Here is a 14,855-nt window from a genome sequence, read left to right on the forward strand (position 1 = left end):
TGCATGATAAAACCAGTGTGAATCAAATTTGCAAGCTTCTTACTCACTGCAGTTTCTTCAATAATCCCTGAAACTTCTGCCTAGCAAAGTTGCTGTTGTGAGCATTGCATCACCAAAATTTCAGCTTTTAATTCTAATTTTGCAGAGAGTTATCGGAATCCATACGTGAGACATCACGTTGATGTGTACTGCAATGCATTGTGCAAAAAGACTCCTCAGCTATAACATTTTCATCATGTAGATAAAACAGCGCCCTCTTGTTGATCTGAGTGAATGCAAAATGTTTCATTTTTTAGCAGAGGGCGCTATGTTCATTTGGCCATTGATTAAAAAACAAGTAAGCTGCAAGGCTCTTCCTACACCTACCCAGAATACATTGGGAATCACACACCCATTTCCAGAGCATGGAGATTGACGTGGGTGGTTTTTGAACTGCCAAAACCTTGCCTTAATAACGCGGTACTGACACACGGTTGTCGTGGACGCACAAACTGACACACGTTGTAAAAACCACTTGCAAAACAATTTAAAAAGTTAAAAAAGGATTTTTTTTTTCTGTCAGTGTTGTCAAATTCGACTAAAAACTGGATATTTCGAGCCTGTGCTGCAGATTGCGTTGGTGGTAAGTTGTGCTCTCAACATAGCCCCACTAGTGTGGCCGTCGGTATGCTGCGCTGAACCTAAGGCCACACACCGTGGTACCGCGCGCTACTGAGGACGAAGTTTTCATAAAATTCAGGGCAGTTTCTTACATTCTCAGTTTCTTACTTTCTTATGGTTGTATTCTATGATGTCTCACCTATCACTTCTGGGATGCTTAGGTCTAATGATGTTCCATTTTCCGAGATATTCTTCAATCTTTCTGGAGCCCATATGCACTCGTGAAACGTCTGGTGGTGGCAGCCATTTTGAATGTGACAAGAGATGACCTCAAGCTGTGACGTCGCGTTTATGCAAATTGCTTGTCGAGCGCGCGAGGGCGCGAGTTGCAAATGCGACGGCTGTTTCCTGTGCCGTAGATCCTGAATAGAGATCGGTGCACGTGGACCCCTGACGATAAATGCATGGTACAGGAAACAGCCGTCGCATTTGCAACTCGCGCCCTCGCGCGCTCGACAAGCAATTTGCATACACGCGACGTCACAGCTTGAGGTCATCTCTTGTCCCATTCAAAATGGCTGCCATCACCAGACGTTTCACGAGTGCATATGGACTCCAGAAAGATTGAAGAATATCTCGGAAAATGGAACATCATTAGACCTTAGCATTCCAGAAGTGATTGGTGAGACATCATAGAATACAACCATAAAAAAGTAAGAAACTGAGAATGTAAGAAACTGCCCTGAATTTTATGAAAACTTCGTCCTCAGTAGCGCGCGGTACCACGGTGTGTGGCGTTAGGTTCAGCGCAGCATACCGACGGCCACACTAGTGGGGCTAGTCCGAAAATTTGGGACTCTCAATACTGTGTATGAGAGTCCCAAAACTTAAGGTATCCATATCGTGCAAAACTTTGTGCTGCATGATAAAACCAGTGTGAATCAAATTTGCAAGCTTCTTACTCACTACAGTTTCTTCAATAATCCCTGAAACTTCTGCCTAGCAAAGTTGCTGTTGTGAGCATTGCATCACCAAAATTTCAGCTTTTAATTCTAATTTTGCAGAGAGTTATCGAAATCCAAACGTGAGACATCACATTGATGTGTACTGCAATGCATTGTGCAAAAAGACTCCTCAGCTATAACATTTTCATCATGTAGATAAAACAGCGCCCTCTTGTTGATCTGAATGAATGCAAAATGGTTCATTTTTTAGCAGAGGGCGCTATGTTCATTTGGCCATTGATTAAAAAAACAAGTAGGCTGCAAGGCTCTTCCTACACCTACCCAGAATACATTGGGAATCACACACCCATTTCCAGAGCATGGAGATTGACGTGGGTGGTTTTTGAACTGCCAAAACCTTGCCTTAAAATTGGATTTAAGGTTCTCAAATTTCGCAGATGACATGCTTGCAACTTTATCATTTTGATGTTTGTGTTGTGTGGGCATTAATTAGCCAAATGGTGAGTAAAAAAACGTCAGTAGTAATTTTGCACGTTTTTATGCACTCACGGTCCCAGTCTGTAGTGGGGCTACTCTCAACAATGCCCATTCTTGTTTGGCAAAGGGAATTTTTTATTGATGGCGGTCTCTACTCGTGTAGTATCACCTTCTAAATAGATGTTCGACCCATCATCCATTAATAATAAATGCCTGACTTTGCTATTGCGGGATTTCTCATTTTGAAGCAATACATACATTTTGTTCATGTTGTTTGTGGGGTGGAATTCTCTATCCCTTGTCTGAATCATGGAAAGATTTCCATATCTGGCCATCACTATTTTCCCTTCAGTGACTAGTATCAGCCATCATAAAGTGATATGTCCTAAAAATAAAAAAAAAGAATAAAAAGTCAAATTTAGCAGGGAAAATATTGAAGCATTTTCTGAGAAAACACTTAAATATTTTTAGACCAGTCTCATACTCATAGGGTTTGTGCATAGGGTGACAAGTGATGGCCAGATATGGGAATCTTTCCTCAATCATAATAAAAAGGCTACTTTGCAGGGTCAAAATAAAATAGGACCCATGCCAACTCGGACCCACTACCAAACCATGACCAACCCATGGTAACATGTTTTTAATCATTCAATTTGGAACAATGTTTGGCAAAAAATCATTGACATATCCCTATACCTATAAGGCTATTTCAAAGTTAGTTAGCTCTATTTGCTTTCATTTAAAGAAATTTATTGCAACATCATTTTGCCATCTTTTCTCAATTTAACAATTTAATTCATGATTAATCAAAACTTTAAATGTAACGAAAACACAAATATAGCACATACATTAAAAAGAAACATTAAAATTTGAACTTTGAAAACGGAAATATAAACAATTCCAAACATTATATTATTACTTACACATAATACTGCATAAAAAAGTATTATGTAGACAAACTAAAGTGTATAACTAAAGATAAAATGAAGTCGTAAAAATGTCTCTAGTGAAAAATTATATGGGCTCCGTGCACAAGTACCCCTTCAACAGCCAAAAAATGAGAGTTGGGGGTGACCTAGACTGGTTCCCAATCCATCCACTGCGCATGTCTATTTTATATTTAACTTAAATTAAATAGAATATGTAATTATTAAAAAAATTTAACTAGAAACAAATTACCAACTTAACTAGAAACAAATTACCAACTTACAAGCACCATTGCCTACACTTTAAATTACACTTTTAAAATGAAAGACAAGTTGGACAAGAGAACTTAACATATTTACAGTGTCATTTAGAGTTGTATTGGTCTATAATGAACAGTTTTAGATGCATTTGCTTTAACCACCGAATTCGTGGACTTTTTCGGTGTTTTTTTTACTGCATTTTTTTAAAATAAAAAATAATAAAAAAATCCAGGCGGCCTCCAAAAAGGAAGCGGCATGACGAGAAACATGGTGTTTTTTTTTACTTCGCCTTACACAGCATTCGTAATAAAAAAAATATATGCACAAACACCATTGCCTACACTTTAAACTATACATAGAAAAATGAGAGTTCCCAATTGAATTTTAAAACAATGAACACATTCAGAAAAAAATTATAATCACCCATCAAAAACCTAAACAACTTCATAATACATGTACGAAAAGTTAGCATATTCAGGGTTCAACTTAAGCAGTGGCCGGCTAGCCAAGGCCAAAAAAAAAAGTCTCCGGTTTCTGGTATGCGCGCGCATCGCCGTAGCCATGCGCATCGGCAAAATGAAAAAGGTTTTTTTCCAATGAAAGATGATGTCTCAAAACCGCCAAACTCACCGGTTTGACTGGAATCCTGCTGCTGCACAATTTTAACGTGTTTGTGGATGGGGTTATGATCGAGAATAAGCTTTATGTGGCCTCTCTGGACTCCCATATAATCGCACTAAGTTTAGTCGGGCACCATTTGCAGTCATCAGCACACATTTGAAGCAAAAAAAATAAAGGGGAAAAAAAAAGACGCGTTGCCGCACCAATTTTTGGGCAAGCTCCATACCAGAAACCAGGGACTTTTTTGGGGGGGCCTTAACTAGCCCACTGGCATTTTTACTAGTCCGCATGTTTTTTTTCTACAGAATGTCTCATAAACAACAATGTTCATACATGTGTATCCTGAGTCAATCCTGTCAGTGTTTTTAATACAACAGATCTAATAATCTAACCCTAAACAGTTAATAAATTTAGATATAAAGTGATACAGGTTTGCTTTCTGAATTTAATATGTTTCTTCCTGTCCTTTCATCTTTGCCGTTATTTTTTGACTTGTCAGCCGAGCTAATTAAGGAATAGTTTGACTAGCCTGCTGCCGTTTTGACTACCATTTGGGCCCAAAAAAAAAGGCTCTGGTTTCTGGATTGGAGCTTGCGAAGTCATCTGCAAACAATCTAATTCTAATGAGGTTGCTTTCATTGATCTTAGTACATGTAGCAATGTCTAGCCCGACTGCATCTGGCAGTCGGGCTATAGATGCAGTCGGGCTATAGCAATGTCATGAATGATGTACAGCAGAAACATCAATGGGCCTAGGACTGTTCATTGGGGCACGCCAGACTGAACGTGCACTCCTGTTGATGATTCTCCGTCCAACAACTTGTACATGTACATCATCTACATGTTGTAATGTAAGTTGTGTCTGGTACAGCGACTCGGGACGAGTCGACCGTTGAGACAACTCGACCGTTGAGACAACTCGACCGTATGTGCGATAAATGGAAAGACAAGTCGACCGTTGAGACAAGTCGCCTCGCATGTTTTTGGGGATAGTACCGGGGATTGACGGCGGCTGATCGCCATTTGGAAGTGATGACACACAAGTTTTTTTGTTGCATATAACAGAGTTGATATAGCGCAGCGTGATTGTCTGTGCAAATCGTTCATTTTCCAGGCCTGTGCGCGCATCCCCAGTCAACTTGTCCGTACCGTGCACGGTGGCATCGTTTGTGCCGGGCGTGTGCGTCCATTTGCCGCGCAGTTCGACGTGCCCGCGTGCCGGGCCGGGCCCGGTCCTCGCGGGCGGGGCGGGGGGCGCGCCGGCCCATCGCGACAGCAACCGGATCGGAGCGCCCTCTGTGCATCGAGTATGCCCGCGCCCGGGACCGGTCCTGCCACAGATTTTTGCAACTTTTTCCGCTCCACGTGTATACATTTCCATTAAGTAGAGCTGTCTCAACGGTCAAGTTGTCCCGAGTCGAGTTGTCTCAACGGTCGACTTGTCTCAATGGTCGAGTTGTCTCAACGGTCGACTTGTCTCAATGGTCGAGTTGTCTCAACGGTCGACTTGTCCCGATCGAGTCGAGTTGTCTCAACGGTCGACTTGTCTGACATTCCTGGTACAGTGGGTAGTGAGCTAATCCCGACATTCAATTTGACCCCCGCAGTGTAGTTTGGTCATGTTGGTCAGCAAACGTTAGTGTGGTAGTACTTTGCCAAATGCTTTTGCAAAGTCAAGGATAAGTACATCTTGTTGTACGCCAGAATCCAGCCCTCTGTGGATGACGACGACAGCTATGGCAGCTTTTTACCATACACTACACAGTACATGCATGGAGAATTGCAGTACGCAAAATGGGTATCCCGCAAAATCGACGTGTCTACGTCTGCGCACGAAGGCCATTTTCAAGCATAGGTCGTCACGACGTCAGCTGCAGGTCGTGAAACTATTCTCCATCCAGGAAGTTTAAGTCCAGTTGTCTTGTTTCAACGTTATCGAATTTAACTACACAGGTTTCAAATACTGAAAAGCAGTGCCCTCTTTTTGTGATAGTTGCCAGAGCTGAGAGACACTTGGAGGCGAACGTTGCATACAAGCATCATGGCCTCCATGCATGCATTCATGACAAACGTAAACGTAAACTTTGATGCGAACGTTGCATGCGTAAACTGCGTGCCACTGCCGGTGTCATATAAAAATCGGACTCGTATGAAAATCTGACTCTTTTCCCCCTTTAATTGGTTAAACCCTCTCACGTGACCGGTCCCCCTACAATTATCTATGCATGAGCATGCGCAATATTACCAATGAGTCCGCATTTCATAAAACCTAAATTCATGCTACACCTGCCAACCGCCTTTGTTTCGCACCATGGTGAACCTGGCCGCATATTCGGCCAGATACAACAGCTGGGTATTCAGCCGTTAGTACGTTGGCCAATAAACAACATTACTGCTGTGATAAATTGTTGATATTTAATGTGGATTTCATCAAGGAGTGTAAAATGCATCACGTCAGAACTATGTTCCAGGACGAGAGTATCACGTGATTCATAGCTTCCCTAGAGCTGAAACCAAAATAATATGTTGGCAAACTCTTTTTTTGATGAAATCTTCATTAAAATAGTGAATTTGGCGGTGAAAGCCCATTTTGTATTGCCACGATCACGTGACAGATGCACCGATGGGCAGAGATGAAACTTTTCCGATTTTAATCGGAAATCCGACTTTTTGAATTTTCCAACGAAATTTCCGATTTTCTTACAATGCTTCCCACCAAATTTGATTTTTGTAACGATTTTTCACAAAATGTCATTTTATTTCAATCATAATTTCGAAGAAAAGTCAATGAAAATTCGATGGAAATGGCATGTTAAAATCATCGCGAACGTAGTTTTAATCTATTTCACCAGTCGTTATTGGAGTGTTTCAACGAATGTCGGACACTTCGCCCCATTTCCACGTCGCCCCATGTCACTTCGCCCCTAACCACTTCGCCCCATCCCCACTTCGCCCCATTCCCACATCGCCCCATCCCCACTTCGCCCCATTTCCACTTCGCCCCATTCCCACTTCGCCCCATCCCCACTTCGCCTCATCCCCACTTCGCCCCAGCCGTTACATGTAAAAAAAAATCTCATCTATTTTTTTGGCTTTAAAAACAATTTCAACAGATTCACTAATTGCTAACCAACGGAAAGAATTAGCCCATCACCAAATGAACAAGAAAAAAGCTTGAAGTAAAAGATCCAACTTTGTTCCCAACCCGGCTATACCAACCCGTCTCCCACTTATCTGAGAACGACAATACCTTTGACATCCTAATTTCACTCTTGGAGGAACCAATCTCATCTAAATGAAGTTGTAAGTGTCACATATCAGACAAATTTTGACGGAACATTTTCCTCAAGGCAGTGAGTTCCTTTTAACTCACTGACCCATACCTACGGATTCTTTTGAATCCAGCCGCTTCCAGCGGCTGATGATTCACAAGCCAATAGGAGAGGCGTCTCTGAATGGGATAGCTATTTTTGTACGAATTTTACCAGGACGAGTATCACGTGATCGATTCATAGCTGTTCTAGATCTGAAACCAAACTAATTTATAGGAAGCCTCTATCTAGTCCGATCCTGCAATAACTGACCATCAAATATAATACTGACGTGTAGCATTTTCGGTACACTTTTTTTGCTTAAATTATCATTAAACATAAAAAAGAAGTGAATTTGGCGGTGAAAGCCCATTTTGTACTGCCATTGATCACGTGACGGATCCATCTCATACAGCTGAAACCAAAACAGAGTGCAGGCGGGACACCACTCTTTAAGATGTCATCGGCGATTTGACTGCTCCTACACTCTTTGGTACACTTTGTCTGAAAGTTAGGCATATAAATGTTGTATAACCGGAAAGTGCTATTTTAGTACGAATTTTCCCACGAGTATTTCGTGATCCAAAGCTGTTCTAGATCTGAAACCAAACTAATTTATAGGAAGCATCTAGATCATCTATAACTGACCATCAAACATAATACTGACGTCCTTCATTTTAGGTACACTCCTTGATGAAATCTGCATTAAAATATCAAAAAATTATCAGCAATAATGTTGTTTATTGGCCTCTGTACTAACGGCTGAATACGCGGCTGTAGTATCTGGCCGAATACGCGGCCAGGTTCACTCTGATTTGTTTCGCTCGGACAGGTGTAGCGTGAAATTAGGTTTCTATGAAATTCAGACTCATTGGTAATACCACGCATGCGTAAATATGATAATATGAAGAGTGACCGGTCACGTGAGAAGAATTAACCAATAATAGGGAAAAGGGGTCCGATTTTCATAGGGGTCGGATTTTCATGTGACACCGGTGCCGTACCTAGTCTGGTTCCGCTAGATCTGACAATTATTCCCGACGCTCACGTCTAAATTGTAGGTCAGGCCAACCTCGTCCCCAGTGCTTACTTTATTTCCAACGTCGTTTCTAAGAGCAGGTAGTGGTAGGCGCGTACTGCTTGACACCCTGGGGACGAGGTTGAGGTCAGTCAGCCTCAGTGGCTAAAAATAAACATATTGACATTGACGGCCCCTTTTCAAAGTTCGGCTTCGTTTCCGATTGCGCTTTATCACTTATAGCTGCTAATGTTCTGATCAAATTTGTAAACAAATCACTTGCTTCGTAATATTATACAGTTATGATAATACAGTTTGATATATCTGCAAGATAACATTGACTAATGCTGATCTGGAATCTTCAAAATTATGATAGGCACCCAAATAGCACTGTTAGCAGGCGGAGCCGAATGAAGACCGAGTGAAGCGGGCCCCGAACCCCACGCCGTAATTTTTTTGAGCCACTTTTTGGGGGACCAAACATTTTTTTGGCCCCCCCCCCAAAAAAAATGTTGTGTTCTGGATCCGCCCTTTGAAGCCATGCGGCTATATATAGGTAAATCGTCGTTATGACATTTGGCGTTCTCACGCAATTACTAGTCTGCTAATAACAATTTTACAAAGGCTTTACTTTTCCAAGGGTGATTTTCTTATTAAATCAATGTGAAAATACAATTGTAAAAACTCCGACTTTTACACCCTTATTTTCCCATTCGATGGGTCCGGAAGTGCGCCACCAGGGGTAAACTTTCAGGCTCTATTACACATATACACCAGTGTTGGAGCAAAGGCTTAAACCTTCAAGACCAAGGCCAAGGCTTTGACCCTCAAGGCCAAAGCCAAGGCTTAGACCTTAAGTCTCGAGGCCAAGGCCAAGGCTTAACCCTCAAGGCTAAGGCCAAGGCCAGTCACATGACACATCATCACGAATCGCCCATTAAGAAGAACAACATACACTGTTTTATGACTGCATCAGATCTATTAAAATATAAGTTCAGGTCTTCAATATGGTTTAACTAAAACAAAATAAAGATTTACTTCTATATTGACGCACAATTCTTCCGAGTGTAACAAAAGGGGGATCCAAGAAACTGATTTTGGAAATTTTTATTTGCTGGGCCAACATGGTCAGAAATATTAGCATTATCTAAAACAGATACATGCAAATCTTTAGCACTTATCTATAATCTATGCTATAAAAGTGGAAGTGTGCCCAACTTACAAATCTACAAGGGGTTTTCCTCCTCCATGGTAATACGATTAAAATGGTAACAGCAAAATTTCGAACAGATTTATCTGGAAAATGCAAAAATCTATGGGCCTTGAAGAGCCTTGACTCAAAATTGCAAGGCCGTGATCCAAGGCCAAGGCTTTTGCCCTCAAGCCTCGAGGCCAAGGCCAAGGCCCTAAAATCCAGCCTTAAGGCAGCCTTAAGGCCAAGGCCCAGCATCAAGGCACTACATCACTGATTCATTATGCAAAAATACATTATACATTTTTTTGTGCATAATATGCACAAAAAAATGTATAATGTATTTTTGCATAATGAATTTTTGAATAAAGGACGCTATGTTACGGAAATCGTTACAGGCTATCGTACAGGAATTAAATATAAATCGAATCACCGTTCAGATTTTTGTTTTACATATAAACGTTACGAGTAATATTTAAACAACACAATTGGGACAATTCGGGAAGACGGGTTGGTGTCTTTTACGGCGTTCAGGGGTTCCTGGAGGATCTGATGATGGATCGGGATTCTGTGAGAAATTCGTCCATAATGAGCTGCTGACCAGTAACCAGTCACCTGAAGTTCCATGGTGCCGACGAAGTTGAGATCTAGATTGACCGGGCACACCGCACTGGTCCACCACACCACCCGGTGTTAGCCAAACTGCAGCACTATCAGCTCGGCGCGCTTCACGCGTCCGAGACCTAGTATTCACTGCCGGCGTGTCTTCTCCGATACAACTCTCGTCAAGAAAAACTATCGATACACAAAATGTAACAGAGTAAAAAGAATATTAAAGTACATAGCGCAAGCAACACGTAGCAAAGTATTCATTAGCTAAGCCTTTGTTGGCTGATAAATAGGTATTTGACAGCTGGAGTATTTCCCGATTGTCAAAAAATAAACAAGTGCGAGTGGCCCAATAAGCTCTTGCAAGAATTTATCAAAATGATTCCTGCCAGAGCTTAAAAATGCGAACATGGGCGTCGCAGGGGGGATCAAGGGGGGCGCTTGCCCCCCCCCCCCCCGACAAGCAAAAAAAAAAAGAAAGGGTGAAAAGAATCTGGAAAATGCTGGAAATTATATGGATTTTTTTTTGGGGGGGGCGATGTGCTTTGCCCCCCCTCTAGAAAAAAATCCTGGCGACGCCCATGCTCCCAAAAATATGACGCCGATAGCAAATATGGAACACCATACTTTGGATTTAATTTTATACCTAGACTTATACAAAGCGATTTGTGATAAATACCACGTGACTATAACATTATACTGCACATTATGTTGCCTCCATTTACAAACCTTTCATAAACATCTTTCCAATTGTTACAAACAATTTTTGTTGTTTTTTGTGATTTTTTGTGTGGAAAAAAATGTATTTACTTATTTATTTATTTATTACATTTCTTTACCCAGGGTATGCCCAAACAGTTTAAAACTGGTTTCCATTTGGGGCCTTGCATACACTTCTAATGACTATACACATGTACAAATATAATGCATTACAAATACATACAGCACAATGAAATAAAATGAAAGCATACGAGACTACTGCATGATTGCAAAGCAACTATAATAAATATTGTACATCATTACAAAGAAACATATACACACATATAAAATTATATTGATAAACTAGCAACAATAAAAATCCAAGAATATTGGCATAATGAATCGTTTAAAATATAACCTCCCGAGTAAGATTGTATTAACATTGTATAATTCATTCATCTTACCATATACTCAATCTTGACTGTAACAAATTACTCAGTATACGAAAAGAGCGGTTCGTGTAATTAATTCTGTTTTAATTCTTGTTTTACATGGACGTCTAAGATTCATATACTCGGCGTAGCACTATAGGAGAATTTTGTTGGTCTAATTTAACAGAACGTCAATGTCTAAAAATAGTGTTGTTTATCGAGGCATCTCATACTGGGATAGTTTTGATAATCTTAAATCACTACCCTCTCTGTCTTTGTGAAAAAAATCAGAGCTCTGTTCCTCGACTCATATTAATAAATTAAGGTGGTTTGTTTATGAAGTAATAATTAGGCCTTGTCTCAAACTTGTCTGTCTCGTGTTGTGTTTTGTTAGTATGTCCATGTTACGGTACCTTGGTTGTACGTTTGTCTGTCCGCATTGGTAGGGCACATAGACGTTTCGCTTAAACCTTACACCCAAATGTTGTCGTTTAATTTGGTAATTATTTTAATCAATGTGTACATATAGTATCTTAATACCACATATTGTATTCCTTATGTAATTTTACACGATTGTACATATATTGAAAAGACTGACAGCATTTAAAGAAAAGTTACAGTAAAACGGCAATTACGGTCTCAGTCTGAATTTCCTATATCCATGTGACCCGAACCAAAGGTACTTTTGTATTTGGCCTTATTAAGTGTTATGAAAAGGCAAAACTGTGAGCAAATAATTGTCTGATTTTATTCCTATAAATTAACAGTTAGGCACACCTCAAGGCGATAGACTCGACCGTGGAGAGGCAGTCTGCGGATTGTTTTTCAGAACAAGAAATCTACACGTAGAAGAGGCAAAGTGCAAAGTACTGTGTAATTAAGAGGTAAGTATTTTTGAAAAGTATGTTTTTTGTGTGACTTTGTTCATTGGTTTAGGCTCCCCTATATGAAGAATATGGAACAAACCGAACCAGGTGCACTGCTATATGGAAATATTTTAAAGTGTGTCAAGTCCCCCCACCCCCACTTGAGTGCACACAGTCGTGTTTTACTATACGCCTGAGGACAACCTATTGTGTTTCCCTTTGTCCCTGTACTTTAACACTTTCCCATAGACTAAGCACGTAAACGTACGAGGACGGTTTCGAACAAAAGCACCGTCGTTCGAGGACCGAAAGGATCTTTTGTTCTCCCTTTGTGTGTCTGTCCTCGATTGTAATACAATACAAGAGCACACACCCTTACACAGGCATATAGAAGTGGGATATTTCCTTCGTTCTCGTGTACAAAAATGTTGCAATGTCGCACACTAATTTCCAAATGCTCTTATTTTAACCAGAATTAATTTCCTGGACTGAAATTTGGACTTCATATCCCTTTTCTAAAACTCTTCCATTTGCGACGGATCCACCCACCTTCGAAATTCCTAGTTTTTGAGTAAAATCCATATATCTATTTCGTGAAAAACTTGCTGGGTACCAAAACGGTATCCCGCAGGTCGGTGCGCATTCCGTGTGGGGTACCTCCCATCGGTCCTACTAAAGTGCGTCAACAAGCGTCAACAAGCCTCAACGGTCGTGAACGAGCATCAACAAATTTTGTACATGCTTTTGAACATTAAAAGTAGCTTTATATGGTAGAAAAGGCAATAAAGAACATCTTCTGCATATCAATTAAAGTTCAAATTATTCAAAAACTTGGGTTTTTGTAACGCGAAATGTACGACGAATTAATTTTGTCGATTAGTGTTGGCCGCCATTTTGTTTGGATGGCGCTGTACACTTCGCGCATGCGTAGTATGGCTCTCTACACTTCACGCATGCGTAGTAGGGCTAAGCTTCACGTAAACAAGATGGCGGCCAACTTTAATCGACAAATTCGTCGTATATTTCGCGTAAAAAAACCAAGTTTTGAAATCATTTTAACTTTAATTGATATGCAGAAAATGTTCTTTGACGCTTTGTCTACCATATAAAGCTACTTTTAATGTTCAAAAGCATGTACAAAATTTGTTGATGCTCGTTGACGACCGTTGAGTCTTGTTGACGCTTGTTGATGCTCTTTAGTAGGACCCCCTCCCATTATTCCGGTATCCCATAAGGCAGTGTTTATACGTTCACGTTATACGGCATTAAATATACCATGTGGGGCAAATTGATCTGAACGTGCACTAATAAATATTTGCATTTATTCAAGTTCACAACAAGTATAAGGCTATTGGTATTTCAATTTTCATTTTCAAAAGTTCTACTGTCCATTTTTGGTACCCCATGTGTCATCAAGGCCTCATGTCAAAGACTTCTATGAAGGAAAACAGGTTTTGTGATCTTCGGCAATGTATTTCATCATCCTTTACCTACTTTGAAAATTTGGAAGCCTATGGAGTGGCAAATTCTCTATTTCCTTTTTATTTTATTTAGTCACGATCAACTGTTTAAAGTTACCAACTCAAAAGAAATTTCAGCACCAACGGGGCACTATGTCGTCTAGTTTAGATGAACCTGGACCAGGAGATGAAACTGAACCATTGTTTGGTGCTCCTAGCACTGCTGATAAAGTTGGAAATGATCCGAGCTCAGTGAAACCTGAGCGGCACTTGAATCGTAAAACTGGCTTAAATTGTTCGATAGGTCTGAATGTTTGCTCATCATTAATTAATAATGAGCCAAAACGAAATCTTTCAGTGGTTGGAAGGGTGCACCTATTTGATAGAAATGATTCAGTTCCACAAGAAAGAGGAAAAGGGGGGTTGGAAAAATCCGAATCTGAAAAACATGCTGTGGGGGTTGGTGAAAAAGCAAAAGAAGACCCATCAGATCCTTGTGAGGCTCGTCACTATACGAGCGTCCAGGGAGATGGAAACAAGTTTGTATCAGTTCCACCTGGATATCAAGGCAATCTGACTGTACATTTTTAATAAATACATTCCATATTGTGTGAAATTGTCCGTTCACCTTTATATTAACGCAAGTGCCTCCAATTGGAAAGCCTCTTCTTTGGTTTTTATACATGTATTTTTAGGTGGACAAGATTGTAATTTTAATACTCAATTATCGTAAGTACTTGCATTTCGTATTTTGTATTTTTGGTACTTAACACGGCCGGCCCCTTGAAAAAAAAAATCGCTAAATGGGTTATCTGTGGCTAAATAAAGCTAATAAAAATAACAGTAATTATCATGTGAATGTTTTTCTTGGTCATAATATGTGCTTCATAGTAAAGCTGTACGTAGGGAACATTTATAAGTTTTCTTAAAATAAACCAGGATAAGCAGGATTACTGTACTTGTACAAATCTGTAAATAAGTCGCAATACTGAAATAATGATATTATATTTTTCGAAATCACTCCAATCATGCCGATAGAGATAGATATATTAAGTGTTTAAAAAAAGTAACTTTAGGCCCCCCAAAAAAGTCTCCAGTTTCTGGTATGCGCGCGCGTCGCCGTAGCCATGCGCGTCGGCAAAACGAAAAAGTTTTTTTTTTCAATAGACCGCTTGCAGACGCGTTCGATAATCGACGCGCGAAGGCGCGCGACGCCATGTTGTGGGACAGGCGTATATCAATTCACGCGGATTTTGTCCCATAACATGGCGTCGCTCACCTTAGCGCGTCAATTATCGAACGCGTCTGCAAGCGGTCTATACAAGATGATGTCTCAAAACCGCCAAACTCACTGGTTTGACTGGAATCCTGCTGCTGCACAATTTTAATGTATTTTTAGATGGGGTTATGATCGAGAAT

At 40.4% G+C, this 14,855-nt stretch overlaps 1 long non-coding RNA gene across 1 annotated transcript; it reads left to right on the plus strand.

Annotated features, from left to right (window-relative positions):
- The first annotated feature begins 483 nt into the window (after positions 1–483).
- LOC119734514 lies at positions 484–14,557 on the plus strand. Its single transcript, XR_005272082.1, has 3 exons — positions 484–622; positions 11,878–11,994; positions 13,531–14,557. It is a non-coding gene; the product is annotated as an uncharacterized LOC119734514 (long non-coding RNA).
- Positions 14,558–14,855: the final 298 nt, after the last annotated feature.

Source organism: Patiria miniata, unplaced genomic scaffold (genome assembly GCF_015706575.1).
Source record: "Patiria miniata isolate m_02_andy unplaced genomic scaffold, ASM1570657v1 HiC_scaffold_27, whole genome shotgun sequence".
In the NCBI taxonomy this organism is placed as follows: domain Eukaryota; kingdom Metazoa; phylum Echinodermata; class Asteroidea; order Valvatida; family Asterinidae; genus Patiria; species Patiria miniata.